This window comes from Schistocerca piceifrons, chromosome 1 (assembly GCF_021461385.2).
Source record: "Schistocerca piceifrons isolate TAMUIC-IGC-003096 chromosome 1, iqSchPice1.1, whole genome shotgun sequence".
NCBI classification, from domain to species: Eukaryota; Metazoa; Arthropoda; class Insecta; order Orthoptera; family Acrididae; genus Schistocerca; species Schistocerca piceifrons.
Window position 1 is genome coordinate 756,387,299 of NC_060138.1, and position 17,309 is coordinate 756,404,607.

Here is a 17,309-nt window from a genome sequence, read left to right on the forward strand (position 1 = left end):
TGATTAAGTTGGATCTGGGAATTGCTGAATTGTATCCTCTCGCTGGGGCCCAATTGAAATTTTACTCCAATAAGTTATTTGCTTTAACGATTTTTGATGTGCTTCCTGTGTGTGTTGTGGATTGAAAGTCTGTTGTTATTTTGAGGGAAATGATTTGGTTCTTTGTCCCAATGTACAGCAAGTTTTAAAGTGGCTTGTGCCACTTGTCTTAAGCTGTAGTCGAGTGGTTTCGACTTAAGTGGGAACTTCGGAAATCCTTTAGGCTTCTAATTAAAATGTCCTTTTTATTTCTTACATATCCATTGGTCACCTATATTATGGTCCATTTGTTTTAAAAGATATTTTACTGTGCGTTGTGGAAGCTGGAGCTTCCATTTCTTCCAGGATGCCCATGTTGTAAGGCGGCCTGGAATTTTCCGATGAGGTTGTGCTTGTTGCTCTAGTCGCGTGTATTTCCTTATTTTTAATATTTACTTCACATTTTTCTGTTGTGATTCAATTTCAAAATTTTCATATTTTTTGTAGATTCTATGATGAATGAATTTGATTAGGGCACTGATATTTCAAAGGATTGCAAAATTTCTGTTTAACTTGTGAACATTTTAAGACGATGCAAAAATTCTGTTCAACTTCACAAAGAAAGCTAGTGATTTGCTTGGATATAAAACTGCTTTCTTAAATTGTTAAAGTTAATGTTCACGTTTTGCTGAACCATTTCCTTAATCAAGTCAGCTGTAAGGTAATAAGAAAACTGTGATGATATTAATAAATGCTTATATATATAATCGTTACAACGATGTTCAGTCTCTTAACGGCCCAGTCCTTCCTTCCTTCCAAGGAATGTGTGGGAATCAACGCTCCAAGGAAAGACGTTGTCTCATTGACGCCCTTTCTGCCACCCCCGGAGGCTATTTGCTTCTCTTCTGAGCGTAGGAGTGTCTGAAGTGTTTTCCTCGACCACCCATCATACAATCGCGTGATTTCAACTCTTGGTGTCGCGCTTCTGACCTCCATCGCAGAGACCTCAAGAGAAGGGGTGAAATTTGGGTAAGATTGTTCAAAGTGGCGCTGATTCCGATAGAACAAGTGATGCAAGACAGAGCTCGACTCCATTCACGTAAGAGAGGGTTCGGTGTCCTGGAGGAGCACTTTGGGGAACGCATTCTGGCTCTGGCGCACCCAGAGACCACTGCCATGGGCCTCGACTCGACACTATATAATCCGACTCTTTTAGTGAGGCTAAATTAAAGACACGTTGTACGCTAACAACCGCATAATCATTGCTGAGCTGAAAACAGCCATTCAGGGGTCATCGAAGCATCGATGTTGCGACACTTCAGCGTGTCATGCAGAATTTCGCTAATCGTCTGCGCCACATCATAGCCACTAAATCCGAACATCTGTAGTGAGGTTTATATGTTGAATACAGTGTGTGTACGTCGTAGTTTGTGACTAATTTACGTTTTTTTCCATATACCTCAGTAATTGTCACGCTGTATACTAAAATTGGTGAGATGTGAAGTAACAGTGTTTCAAGCCCCTGTGATTGGTAGGTTAGTTAGGTTTAAGTAGTTCTAAGTTCTAGGGGACTGATGACCTCAGCAGTTATTATTTGTACAAACATAAATACAAGAGAAATGCCATTCTTCCGGAGGAATCAACAACAGACATAGCACTCGAACAAGACGAGCAAAAGTTTTTATTAACAAGGCGTCGGAAAAAAATAATAACAATAATACTGAAGTAAGCTAAGAGGTGTGAGACAATAGACAAGAAAGGAAGAAGGTGCATGGGTATGATAAGACTTGCAGGCAACTGCCCGACAGATGGAGCGTGGTGGCAGAGTGGGCAGGGGTCAACATGCGATGCTTGGGCACTGTGTTCCCGGCACCATTACCGGGTAGAAGCACCCGAAAGGAGTCAAAAGACGACGTCGGCTTGTAAGCTTTTCTGCTGTACGTGTCCATCACGTTTCCACTTCACTGTTACATAAGAAACAGTGGACGTAGGAATGTTTAAGAGTGTGGAAATCTCGCGTACAGACGTATCACACAAGTGAAACACAGTCACCGGAGCACCCCATTCTGCTCTCTCACGATGTCAAATGACTGCTGAGGTCGCTGGTATGGAGTACGTGGCGGTGGGTGCCAGCACAATGCACCTATAATGAAAAGCTTAAGATATGGTGGTATCCGGATACTTTTGATCACGTACTGTGAGTGAGTTCACTGAGATACCGTTTCGATATAAGAGAAACGGTCTCCGTCAAGAATTGCAAGCGTAAGAAGAAAACCTAAAATGTGAAACAAAGATCTGCGTTAAGGCATTAATGGGCGGGGGTCACTGCGGGGAGGATGTTGGGAATTTGGGCCTAACGGGAAAAGTGTCCACATGTCTGTTGCGGTTATGGTTACAGTTCTAGGGAAACGAAAGCATCCGGGTTCGAGTCCAGTTCCGCCACAAATTTTCAACTCTCGCCATTACACTGCCGCATTGCTCTCTGTGGCTGGAAGCCATTATTTCTTCCCTATCTCTGTCCTATCCCGTGTCCTTTCCATATCTTTCGCCCCAGTTATTCATGACCACGGATTCTCCCAGAGCTGGAACTAACGACAAACATGTTATTATCAATAGGGCCATGAAATCAGTTGTGTTATGTCATGTAGTGTTTGATAAACATAAGTTTCTAGAACATGTGACACAGTACACCGTCAGCCCACTCTTATTCACCATAACACAGAACTTTTAGTACTCACTGCCTGCAAGTGCCTTCCCAATAGACTGGGAACAGAGTCTTACAACAATAATAATGGTAGCTATGAAGGACTTTAAGAAATTAGCTTCTGACCACCAAACTATTTATATCCGCCAGAGGCATGGCCTCACCGTCATTGGGACGCATATTGTCAATATTTACTCTCCGTCAGGCTCCACCTGCAGACGCGACAGGGCACACTTCTATTCAGAAGAAATATCCCCTTCGTTTCTTGGACGCTGTGATGATTAATTGCTTGGGGGTGATTTTAATTGTGTCCTGCACCCTAAGGGTCAAATGCCCCACTACAACACCTGTCAAGAACTGCGCCTTGTCGTCCGTGACCTGTTGCTCCGCGACACTTGAAAAGTTCGGCACGGCGACGCACCTGGACATACTTACCAGACAAGTCACTCCGCGAGCCGCCTTGATGGGATTTACGTCTCTCGGGAACTCACACCTGCAGTTTAAGGTGCAGAACTTCGGCGATTGACTTTTCGGACCACTGTGCCTACATCTGCAACGATCTCCTCCCGTAACAAGTAATCTAGCGCAGTCATGCACCGCGGAAGCTAAACACCTTCCCATCTTTATGATCCCGAATGCCTTCAACGCCTTACCAAGTCATGGTCCACCTGTGAACGTCCATTACGTAAGTACTGCAGAACCTTGACTTGGTGGCTGGAATGTGCCAAACCTGCCATTCTACGTACCTCGATTCTGTATGGCAAGGAAGTCGCTACGTGGCGCCGGCACACTACCGACTATTTCTACGACGTTCTCTGCGGACTGGACGCCCAGCCGCCCACCCCTGGAACCCAGAGTGAACGCAGCAGAATTAAGGCACAAATTGTAACGTTAACACGCAGTAGACTGCAGGGGGCGATCGTGCGGACCCGACGTCAATATTCGGCGGAGGAAGAAAATTCCACCATGCATCATATCACCTCCGATAGGAAACACCGACAACGACTCATCACCGAGATCTACACCAGTCGCGCCCAGCAAGTAAGTTGCCAGGCCAAAATCTTCAATGCCTTTGTAGAGCACTACCGCACAATGTACCAGGAGGCGACTACCAACAACCACGCTGAGGGGTTTGTTACCACACGTAACTCGTACCCTCGCCAGCGACGAAGCGGACGAGCTGATGGAGCCACGTACGCACGATGAAGTCCACGATGCAATCAACAAAGGTGCTCTGAATAAGTCACCATTTGTCGACGGATTGCCGATAGAATTTTATCGCTCTTTCCTAGTGCTAATGGTGTTACGGTGGACGACGATGTTTCATGAACTGATGATTATGGGGATAATGTCACGGGAATTATTCTACTCATCCACAAAGCGACAGCGGCTCTGACGACAGCACATTACCGTCCCCTGACTCTGCTTAACGTAGACTATAAAATTGTTACACGACTGCTGGCGACGTGATGCCACAAGATCCTGTCTAGCATTCTATCCCCGGAACAGGCAACTCCGGGTGGCGCAGGTAATAAACGGCCACGGGAGAACGTCGAGGTTTAATTGCACTGGCAGCGGCGTCCAGACCCCGCGCCGCGGCGGTTGCCGTTGCTTTTGACAGCGCATTCGACAAGGTGCGTCATGGTTTTCTGTTCTCAGTAATGAGCCGAATGGGTTTTCCACCCTCATTTATCGAAGTCATCCGGCGCCTGTACGACACCACCGAATCGCTGATTCAGGTTAACGGCCGAATGGCGGGACCAGTGACGACCCGGTGATCTACTCGTAGAAGACAAAGTTGTCCACTTTCGACCCTACTTATGCCATAAACCTACAGCCACTAATCGGAAGTCTGACGAGCAACTTTTCTGGTCTCACTTTGCGACAGCACAGTTTTCGATGTCGTGCGTATGCGGACGACCTCCACCTCTTGGTCTGCTCACGGAATGAAACAAAAACGGTGCTTGATTTGATATCAACGTACGGAACTGCAGCGGGCAGTTCCATGAATGTGGCTAAATCTACGGCGGTATCCATTGGACGCGGCCTCTCACACGACCACTTATCACCTCTGCCATGTGTACAGCATCTACGATACCTTGGTATCACTTTCACCTCCACCGTGCGCCGCTGCCATCAATTTTCGGTGTACACTCCAAATAATCCGCACGGTGGTGCGACTAAATCTCCTTCACCGACTCGATTCGTTACAACGGATCCAATACCTCAATCAACATGTGGCGTCCAGAATGGTCCACATCGTGCAGGTACTCCTGCTGCCATCAACTATTGGACGCAGCCTCCAGGCTGCTTTCTGATACTTTCGTACGGCCGGTATGCTCTTTAGGTTCGTTACGAAACTCTCACCCTCCCCCCACAGCGAGCGGGAGGTCTCGGCCTTATCAATGTGCGACTCCGAGCGGCGTCTTTGTACATGTCCACCAAGCACAAGCAGTGGAACGGAGGGCCCTCCCTTACGCGCAGCTTGCTGGAAATTCTTATTCCATAAAGCCACCAGTACCAGTCGAACACGTCAAGCACCATCTGACACACATTTCCGATTTCATCGTCGACTTCACTTATGCTCACACACACTTATCGGACACGCGTTCTCCTCGACCTAAAGATTTTTACACCCGAGTGCTTTGTCATACATCCAGCAACAACATCGAACTCAGACATCCATCGACTCGGTGGTCCACTGTTTGGCGTCATATCCACCAGCTTTTCCTTCCAACCGGGGTCCGGGCAACATGGTACCAGGTCGCTTGTGGAAATTTTGCCACAAATCAGTGTCTTCAAGACATCGGACTAACGGACTCTCCACTTTGTTCACTCTGCCACCTCATGGAAAAACTTGGAAATTTGTGGTAAGGACTATGGAACCAAACTGCTGAGGTCATGGGTCCTTGCCTTATGCACTACTTAATCTAACTTTAACTTACACGAAGGACAACACACACAGCCATTCCCGAGGGAGGACTCGAACCACCGACGGGATGAGCCGTGCGAACCGTGACAAGACGCCCTAGATCGCACGGCTACCCCGCGCGGCGCCACCTCATAGATGACGATGTCCACCAACTGACTTGTGTTGTCACCAGTGACGTCTGGAACCTTGGTCCATAGTTCGTTACCTGTTACCTCCGCTTTCCGCTGGATTCGATGGACCCAAGGACTTTTATCCATCCTGAGAATACTTGTTTCCCGCCACCAAAAATCATGTGATTGTAAGGGGCAAGGTGTGGACGATCACCTACATGTATAATGAAGGCGACAAATCACGCCTTGACTTCTGGCAGTACTTACAAATCGCCCACAGTGAAGTTGAGCACCAACCGCGCTACCGCGCCTTCTTCGCCAATTACCTACACGCAATAATTACGTCTATCCCGCTCAGCGGGATGGTACCACAAGTAGACGACCCTCCCCCCTCCCCCTCCCTGCTGGCATCTGAGACTCTCCGGGCTACGTTCTATATCGTACCCCACAGTGGCGTGGGCGCATGGACACGGTCCTCCTTTCTTTTATGCGCTATACCAGAGCACGCTGATCATTCCCCTTCCTCTACTGTCCTCTCGTCCTTAACTTCTTCCCTCCTTTCGGGCGCTTCTACCCGGTAATGGTGCCGGGAACACAGTGCCCAAGCATCGCATGTTGACCCCTGCCCACTCTGCCACCACGCTCCATCTGTCGGGCAGTTGCCTGCAAGTCTTATCATACCCATGCACATTCTTCCCTTCTTGTCTATTGCCTCACACTTCTTAGCTTACTTCAGTATTATTGTTATTATTTTTTCCGACGACTTGTTAATAAAAACTTTTGCTCGCCTTGTTCGAGTGCTATGTCTGTTGTTGATTCCTCCGGAAGAATGGCATTTCTCTTGTATTTATGCTTGTACAAATAATAACTGCTGAGGTCATCAGTCCCCTAGAACTTAGAACTAGTTAAACCTAACTAACCTAAGGACATCACACACATCCATGCCCGAGGCAGGATTCGAACCTGCGACAGTAGTGGTCGCGTGGTTCCGGACTGGAGCGCCTAGAACCGCTCGGCCACCCCGGCCGGCAAAAATCAGAAATAGGCAGCTGACAAAAAAACTTAGGATGTGACTGCATAACTACAAATCCAATATCAATTTCGAGATTGTTGAAGTTCAGAAAGTTGATTTCACGGTCAAACAACTCAAAATCTTCTTGTCATTTATACTACATCCAGTACGCCCGCTCAGAAGTAACACGTTAGAACTATGACAATAATAATTTCCGTATTAAGACATATGACTTTTACAAAAGAATACCTTGTCCTCAGAGCAGGTGTTCAAAGCGACCCCCCTGCATGACCAAAACATTGCGCGACCCGCTAGCGGCTAGGTCATACGGCTTTGAAATCTTCGCAGTATGGCTGCGTTGACAGATACAAGAGCAGCATTAACAAGCGCTATCAGTTGCTCCACATGTGCGCCTTCATGTGTCCTCACAGGAAGAAATCCTGGAGATTTAGGTCAGGTGCATGCGGCGGCCACACAATTGGACGTCTTAGCCATTTCCCTGCAAATGTTCTGTCTCAGTACCGTCGCACATTAATTCCAAAGTGTGGAGGTGCTCCGGCATGTTGGAACCATAACATCTGCTGAACATAGGATAGAAGACCTTCCATTGCGTCAGGCAAACACAGTAGTGTGAGAGGAATGTATGATACCTTCGTGCAGTCAACCTGTCATGCAACAAGTAGGCACCCAATCTCTTGTCTCCCAGTATTCCGGCCCAGACGTTGATGCGAAAAAGAATTTGATATCCACGGTCGCGGGTGACTTGCAGTTTATCACGCCGAAGGTGGGCATTATGCATATTGAAGACACCTTCATCACTGAACGCTGCTTCATCCGACCATATCACAATGTTTATGAAGTCGTCGTTGGCTTCCTTTTCTTGTTGGAACCATTCACAAAATTGCATCCGCAGACGGCGATCTGCAGGATGCGGGTTCTGCGTCAGATAATAATGATATGGATGCAGCTTATTCTCGTGAAGCACATTAACGACCGTGCTTTTGGTGACGCGCTGTTATCTTGCCACGCCATGTGTACTTCACTGGTTTCCTTGGTGTCATACACCTCCGTAATAGATTCCTCAGTAGCTAGAGTACGGCGAGTCCGTGGACGACCTCTGTCACGCGATGGTGGAGGGAGATAACTTGTCTCCCGAAGGCGAAGCTCCAGACGACGAAACATACTTTTATCTGGATGACGTCGACCAGGATATCTAGCAGCATATTCACGGGCGGAAAAGCCAGCAGGGATATCAGATGCTTCATGGATTAGAAACATGTCCACATATTCGCCGTCTGCCACACGGTTTTAGAATAACATTAGAAGAAAATACGATATGTGACGAATGTGCATTGAATCGATCACGGGCGCGTTACTCCGCTAGCAACTAGTCCCTGTCTGGTGAACAGCGCAAGCAGCAGAAACATGGCACTAGTCGCAGCAGGCTGTTTCCTGTAACGCACATCACCTCTCTTACAGCTTTTGTTCCGCATGATTCATCCCGACATTGCTAGTTGTGAAATGTTCGTTTCCGAATTACACTGTTTCTCTAACGGTAATGACCGTGATGTTTCCACATTTCCATCGAAATAATAATACGAACAAGAAGAAGAATAATGATAATAGTAACGCACGGAGATACTTGCTAAACAGCATGATCTTATCAGACTCAACACTGAAAGCCATAATTAGTGGTTCCATGGTCATAATACATACAAATGGTAACCGAATTTGGAAATTATTTGCAAATGACGTTGCTAACCTGAGACGAACAAACGCTGTATCTTTGTAAGAGATACAGAGGCAAACGAGAGTGCCAGGGCTTACTATACTTCACTATTACCAGCGCCACGTCATGATAAAGTGTCTGTGTTTAACATACAAAGGACTGCACCGTAATTTTTATTTATAGTCATACTTTTATTTATAGTCATAGTTACTGATTCCACTGAGTAGGTAGCAAGTATGAACATTTTCTTTCAGTGAACACAAAGAGTAACGTGGACTTGCAGAACAGAAATTATAGTCCGTTTGTTTTCCATCGCTGGATGACCGAAAAAATAGTTTCCGGGCTCTTGTAGAGAGCAGAGATAGATGGAAAGTACACAAGGAGAAATTAAGTCTTTTCATGATGACGTAACGAAGTAACGGCCATTTGGTTATTATCAGCTGCTCCATATAAGGTTATTATCAGCCCAGGAAACTGACACAACATGTCGCATCACGTTTGCTGGTACACCGTGCCAGCATCGTTTGTCGAGGTCAAGAAAGTAAGTCAACAATATTTAAAGTTTTTGTTATTTGTTTCCAACAGGCTCTTAAAAATAGATTCTACTGATGAGGATGATGTAAAGTTAAAATGGAATCAGTCTGTGAGTATGAATCCTCAGAATTAGAAACCGAAATGAACGAGGATGGTTCAAATGGCTCTGAGCACTATGAAACTTAACTTCTGAGGTCATCAGTCCCCTAGAACTTAGAACTACTTAAACCTAACTAACCTAAGGACATCACACACATCCATGCCCGGGGCAGGATTCGAACCTGCGATCGTAGCGGTCGCGCGGTTCCAGACCGTAGCGCCTATAACCGCTCGGCCACCCCGGCCGGCGAACAAGGATGGTTCATGAGTTCAATATTTCTGAATTTCAGGCAAATTAGTGAATAATATAAACTCCTTTAAAACCGGCTGGAATGCCAAGAGACAAGGTAGAGGCATCAAGTTGGTTACAATTACTGTTTTCTAAACTTGAGTCGCATCATAAATAAGAGAACGATAAGCTGGAATCAAGTAGTAAACAGTTAAGCAGTAACATTGAATCTAGCAATAAAGAATTAAAGGATGAAATGAATTCAAACTGAATAGCTTAAATTATAAAAATGATTGTAACCATCATGATCTGCAGGTCAAAGTAGGGCAACAGGCTACAAATTTCGCTCTAATCGATTTGAGGAAATAAATAATGAAGTGAATGCTTGTCAGCGGGATATTAAGAAAGTAAAATGTGACTGTGAGAAATTATGTAAGGATGTTGATAAAAAATTTTCTGGCACACTGGAGACAGTAGTACTGCAAGCAGAAGAACTAAATATTAATATTACTAACAACGAAAATAGAGAAACCTCTGCTAGCTCATGTAATACTACTGTTCAGCATATTGCTGTAGTGGACTCTGCTTTTATGGATGTCGTCAATTTTTACGTCTTGATCGAGACAAACAAATTCACCTGCTAGAGTTCTGAAATGATTTTGAGCATGTTTTACCAAATGCATTGTCAGAATGTGAGAAAATTTCTTTCATAAGAAGCCATTTGTCAGGAGGGGATTTCGATGGTCAGCTGGTGTAATCATAGATGAAAAACTCTTTCTGAATTTAAAACTGAATTTCTTAGTGAGTACTGGTCACATAAAAAACAAAACGATGTTTCAGAGAGAATTTTGGAGGTTTAAAAAATTTGCTCCATATTGAATCAGTCAAAGACTTCTCTAGAAATTCGGTTTCACGCCTGTCACATCTGACAGAAAAGGTGAATCCGGGAAACACAATCATGGGGCTAGACGATAGGCTGCCTTTGTATTGGCAGGAAAGAATCATTTCCGCACCTGGAGATTACGTGAATAGGTTCACTGAATATCTGAATTAAGTGGAAAGAGTAGCTGCTATTGAGCAGCAGATATAGAATAATAATAGATCTTCCATCATTCATACAAACAACCGAAATAATGATAGTGGGAACCTGAATGTTGGAAGTACAGTGGTTCAGAATACAGGATCATAGGATCATAGGATCTACTGGAAACTTCCTAGATCAGTACAGCACGAAGCTTTGGTACCAACTGGTATAGGTAAGAGAATAATGGATCATCCTTGTTTATTCGTGATCAGGTTAAGTGTCTATATGTGATTCATAGAGATATTTTAACTAAATAAAAAGGAATGCCTGACTTTGAACAAATCCACTTAGTGTTAACTTTACCAAGTTCTGGAGTGATTACGGAGCCTTTTATTTGGAGTTATGTGGGCAATAATCACGAAGCAACGGAACTGTTTATTAGAGTATGAGGACTGAGGGATAGGTGCAGGAAGGTACTGAGTTCGGGAATAATGTGGAAGATGGTAATGCGGAAGAAAGTTATATCATAGATGAAAAGAAAGTACAGGCTGAATCATCCATACATAAAACTGTCTTGGACAAAAAAGGCGACATGCAACAAAATCTGCCCCCAATAGTTTAAATACTGGTGAACTACTGCTAGTCAAAACGAAAGAAAAATCTACATATACATATTTAAATTTAGTGTGTTTGGTATTAAGGAAAATATAGCTAAAATCAGTTTCATTTAAAAGAAGTCAGCTATAGTAACATAACTTGTTTCTAATAATTTTGTTGAAGAATAAATAGGGGATAAAGAGGCGAAACAAGAGCCGTGTCACTGTAAGAGGTACAGAGGCGAGCGAGAATGTCAGGGCTTACCTCAGTTCAGTACTACCAGCACCACGTCATCATAACCTGCCTGCGCTTAACATACAAAGGATTGCATCATAATCTAAGAGTGAAATTAAAAACTAATATAACTTTCGATAGCTTCGTCAGTGTATGCTTAAGTACATTAATATTAACAATAAAACGTCTCAGAATGATTAAATGACTAAGTTAGGCAAAACATCTGATCTTAAAAAAATAAAAGGCTCTGAGTAGTACAATTAGAATTCTAAAAATTGACCAAATGTGTGTCATAATTAAAAGTTACAAGTGTCAACTTTATCAGAGCAAGATTTTGGTTAAAATCAGAGTTCTTACGAAAAATTAAAGTCGTTAAATATTGGACTCAAAAAGCTGAAAACAAAGGAAGTAGGTTACAGTACGCTTGTTCGCCCACTGCTTGAATACCGCTCAGCAGTGTCGGATCCGTACCAGATAGGGTTGATAGAAGAGATAGAGAAGATCCAACGGAGAGCGGCGCGCTTCGTTACAGGATCATTTCGTAATCGCGAAAGCGTTACGGAGATGATAGATAAACTCCAGTGGAAGACTCTGCAGGAGAGACGCTCAGTAGCTCGGTACCGGCTTTTGTTGAAGTTTCGAGAACATGTAGCCTCAGTTTGATGAGAAAACATTAAGAATGTGACACAAATAAGCTACCTCTGTTAGTTTTCAAGTTACTTACTAAGAATTACATTAGAATGAAAACGTCTTTATTCATGACAGAATATCATTTGTATTTGTAATACAAAGTTCTAATCACAGCAATCGGCTACATTCATGAAATAGTACAATTGTATCAAGTCTCAAGACTATATTGTAAATAACGTTGGTTACGAGAAATCTTAAAGAGGCAGTTCAGAGGTAATGTTCTAGTTGTCAGAGTTTAAATACAGTCGAGCTAAGACTTTTTCAGTAACTAAAGCATGCATAACTCTATTTATATACAAATTAAGATTGTAAATTGCTAAATGATATAGCTATTAATTAATATGTGTCCGAGAAAGGGGCTATTTATATTCTGCTACCTGTGCGTAGGGCGGTTGATAGCAGATGTAACCCCATACAAGTACACTCAGAGAGGCAATGGTAGGACACACTTCGCACCAACGTTTCCACTTGTATGAGTCAAACACCCATGTGCATTGTGCCTCGCATGGCGTCAGAGCTGGGCAGAATTGAATGGGTTTTCGGTAAAAGTAGGAAGTGAACTCGACTGTACTCCATCCTGGATCGCTAAGTTTTCGCAGAAGTGATTGTCTACGTACCGCCCTCAATGTTCACAAAGCCAATTAACTGTTCTTCACCTACATCCATACTCCGCGAGCCACCTGACGGTGTATGGCGGAGGGTACCTTGAGTACCTCTATCGGTTCTCCCTTCTATTCCAGTCTCGTATTGTTCGTGGAAAGAAGGATTGTCGGTATGCCTCTGTGTGGGCTCTAATCTCTCTGATTTTATTCTCAGGGTCTCTTCGCGAGATATACGTAGGAGAGAGCAATATACTGCTTGATTCCTCGTTTTCCTCGTTGAAGGTATGTTTTCGAAACTTCAACAAAAGCCCGTACCGAGCTACTGAGCGTCTCTCCTGCAGAGTCTTCCACTGGAGTTTATCTATCATCTCCGTAACGCTTTCGCGATTACGAAATGATCCTGTAACGAAGCACGCCGCTCTCCGTTGGATCTTCTCTATCTCTTCTATCAACCCTATCTGGTACGGATCCCACACTGCTGAGCGGTATTCGAGCAGTGGGCGAACAAGCGTACTGTAACCTACTTCCTTTGTTTTCGGATTGCATTTCCTTAGGATTCTTCCAATGAATCTGTCTGGCATCTGATTTACCGACGATCAACTTTATATGATCATTCCACTTTAAATCACTCCTAATGCGTACTCCAAGATAATTTATGGAATTAACTGCTTCCAGTTGCTCACCTGCTATATTGTAGCTAAATGATAAGGGATCTTTCTTTCTATGTATTCGCAGCACATTACACTTGAGATTGAATTGCCATTCCCTGCACCACGCGTCAATTCGCTGCAAATCCTCCTGCATTTCAGTACAATTTTCCATTGTTACAACCTCTCGATACACCACAGCATCATCCGCAAAAAGTCTCAGTGAACTTCCGATGTCATCCACAAGGCCATTTATGTATATTGTGAACTGTTTCCGATGGGGATATTAGTTACAGTACTAAGAGATATTTTTTCGGTGTGTACTTTTATAGAATATATTAGTCAGCTAAACCTTAAAATTTTTATTTACAAGAAGTAAGAACATTTTTTTTCAGTAAGCGCAAAGAGTAATGGTGACTAGCAGACTGGAAATTACGGTGAGTATGTTCTGTATGGCTGTCTGGCTGACCGTAAAAATAGTTTTCAAGCTCTTGTAGATGGCAGAGGTAGATGGAAAGCACGCACAGACAATTAAAGAGTCTTTCCATTATGAAATAACGAAGTAAAGGCCATTTCATTATTACCTGCCGTCCCAGAAGCCCTACTGGTGACGTAAGGCACTAACGAAGTGTAACGGACCTGCACGTGGCAACAATAATAGTTGTTGGCACTAGTCGATTAGACCATCGGGAAATGATATACAGAAAACGGGTTTGGAATGTAGTAGGTACGGTTGTGCGAAACAATTCGCGTCCTCGATATGCACAAGGCTTCTTTAAAAGTCGACAAAGGAATCGCTGTATGACGTTTAAGACACCAGATACCGTACCACGCACGCTATATGTAGCAAATAAAAACAAATACGCCTCGACGCAGAATCGAACTCTTGACCTCCCGCTTGCTAACTCAAAACGTTATCCACTCCACAAACTCCACAGTACTACTCCTATATGCTGACATAACTGATTACCGTACATGTGATGAATGTGTTGCGAGATTTCTAATCTTAATGTCCATTTCCTACCAGATATATACAGGGTGATTCAAAAAGAATACCACAACTTTAAAAATGTGTATTTAATGAAAGAAACATAATATAACCTTCTGTTATACATCATTACAAAGAGTATTTAAAAAGGTTTTTTTCACTCAAAAACAAGTTCAGAGATGTTCAATATGGCCCCCTCCAGACACTCGAGCAATATCAACCCGATACTCCAACTCGTTCCACACTCTCTGTAGCATATCAAGCGTAACAGTTTGGATAGCTGCTGTTATTTCTCGCTTCAAATCATCAATGGTGGCTGGGAGAGGTGGCCGAAACACCATATCCTTAACATACCCCCATAAGAAAAAATCGCAGGGGGTAAGATCAGGGCTTCTTGGAGGCCAGTGATGAAGTGCTCTGTCACGGGCTGCCTGGCGGCCGATCTATCGCCTCGGGTAGTTGACGTTGAGGTAGTTACGGACAGATAAGTGCCAATGTGGTGGCGCTCCATCCTGCTGAAATATGAATTGTTGTGCTTCTTGTTCGAGCTGAGGGAACAGCCAATTCCTAGGCTGCGAACAAATGCTTGCTGGATGCGTGCTACATTTTCATAACTCGTTCTCGGCCGTCCAGAACTTTTCCCTTTGCACAAACACCCATTCTCTGTAAACTGTTTATACCAACGTTTAATACACCACCTATCAGGAGGTTTAACACCATACTTCGTTCGAAATGCACGCTGAACAACTGTCGTCGATTCACTTCTGCTGTACCAAATAACACAAAAAGCTTTCTGCTGAGCGGTCGCCATCTTAGCATCAACTGACGCTGACGCCTAGTCAACAGCGCCTCAAGCGAACAAATGTACAACTAAATGAAACTTTATAGCTCCCTTAATTCGCCGACAGATAGTGCTTAGCTCTGCCTTTTGTCGTTGCAGAGTTTTAAATTCCTAAAGTTGTGGTATTCTTTTTGAATCACCCTGTATATTGCACTACAAAATTTCGTATTAGACATTCTTGTAATGCTAGTATGTGAGGAATCGTGCTGCGAAGTCCGAGTGGGCGAGTTTTTCTTCACCCTGTATAATATCACCCACATGTTAATATATCTCAGCTATACCTTTTTCGTATTTACACCGTACAATAAAGTGCTGGTCTGAAGTTGAAATGAAATTAGCAGTAGGGAACCAAATAAGCAAGTGACGAGTAGTATAGTACTATTAGTCCAATGTTTGTTATGTAACTAATTAATTAGTGATATGTAAAATTGAATCGATGTCATGTTTACTGTATGCGATAACGTGTCCCTTGACCATAAAAACGCAGCAGAGTAAAGAATTGTAATAACTATCTGAAAAACAAAACATCGTACTAACTATAATGGTACTTCATAACTATCAACACACAACACGTTTCACAGGGGAAAAAAATTGGAAATTTGTGGTAAGGTCTTATGGGACCAAACTGCTGAGGTCATCGGTCCCTAGGCTTACACACTACTTAATCTAACTTATACCAACTTACGCTGAGGACGACACGCACACCCATGCCCGAGGGAGGACTCGAACCTCTGACGGGGGGAGGCGCCCTGGGCTGCGCGGCTAACCCGCGCAGCAAAACTGTGTGTCGGACCGAGACTCGAACTCGGGACCTTTGTCTTTCGCGGGCAAGTGCTCTACCATCTGAGCTACTCAATCACTTCACAAGAAACAGTTGTCAATCACGGAAGAGGCACAAGCTTTCAAATACGTTCCAGGACATAACGGCACAAATTAGCCGTCACAAACAGTTTTGCAACGAGTATTGGAAACGTTTTGTTGAACGTGCAGTCCACTATGCAGTGACGGGGCCGAACAGTGATGGTTCTGACAAGTCCGGAGGAAAAACGCATATAAGATGCTGGATGGACTGGAAAGTGACAGAGGGTGAGACTGTGACAGCCTTATTTATTGAAGTATAGATTAGAGCATGAAGTAAGTAGAAAGCTGCCTCCACCTTCAAAACTACCAATTAACTAGCAGTAACTAGAATGAGTGTTAGCCTATTAATGTAAATAAGCGTTGATAAGTGGAGTAGTTATAGTTAAATAGAGAATAGGAGACTGATCAACGACTAATTGTGCTGTGGTTTCGTAGATAGCAGATTAGGCCCATCCCTTTCCGGTAGAGGCGAGAACTTGCCCTCTTAAGGTCGTGAAAAGTGCCAGATTAAAGTGCAAGCATATATATCCTGTCTAAAGTAGGACAGAAACCACAAGAGCGATTCTTGGTGTTACTAGTAGAGTCCCATGTTGTATCTAGAGTGGGACTGTTTGACGTAACAATCAAAACTGAAGGAAAAGACAGCCTTATTTACCTAAATGTATAAATGTTTCTCCAAGTAACTATGATTCATATCTTGTTACCATGGATACTTTTCCAGTTGCCTGAACACTTCTTCAGTGTAGAGTCGTAATTACTACAGAAATGTAATATCAGATTTGTAGACGAAGCATTTTAAATTATTGCGTACGGTACTAAAATTCGTGGAGCCTACGAAACGACAATAAAGGTAACTCTCTGCCTACTGCGAATGCCACCTGGATGAAAATGTGTAACAGTATCGCCATCAGGAATCCGAGAAAGTCCTAATTAAAGTAAGGAAAAATTGGAGATGGTCGTATGCAGACAGTAGGACATTATGTAACTATCATCTCCGCAGAAACGACTCTTTCATCTCTTTCATATGTTAGGCTAACCATCTCACTCGTAAAGTCACTTATTAAGTGTCGTCAGAAGTGTAAAAGTCATGTGCTGTTACTCAGCAAATGTGTACTACACTATCTTCATTTTGAACTCTTGCCACTTTAGTTTCTTCTTGACAACTGAAAGGTATGAGGCTGTAGTTAACACCATTTACTATCTCATCTGTATAGATCATGAACAGCAGTGACGAAACGCTTACCGCAATTAACCAATAAGAATATACTGTAAACAATGCACTTGCCGATCGAAGTCAAACTACTCTCGAAAACTGAATAGTGAGTTTGTGTGTAGTGATATGTGACATTCATTAAAACACTTACGAATAATATAAATGAGATTATACTTACAAGACTACTGTTAAACCATGTATGGAGACCGAGAGCACAATTTTTACATGTTTATTGCCTTAAGTAT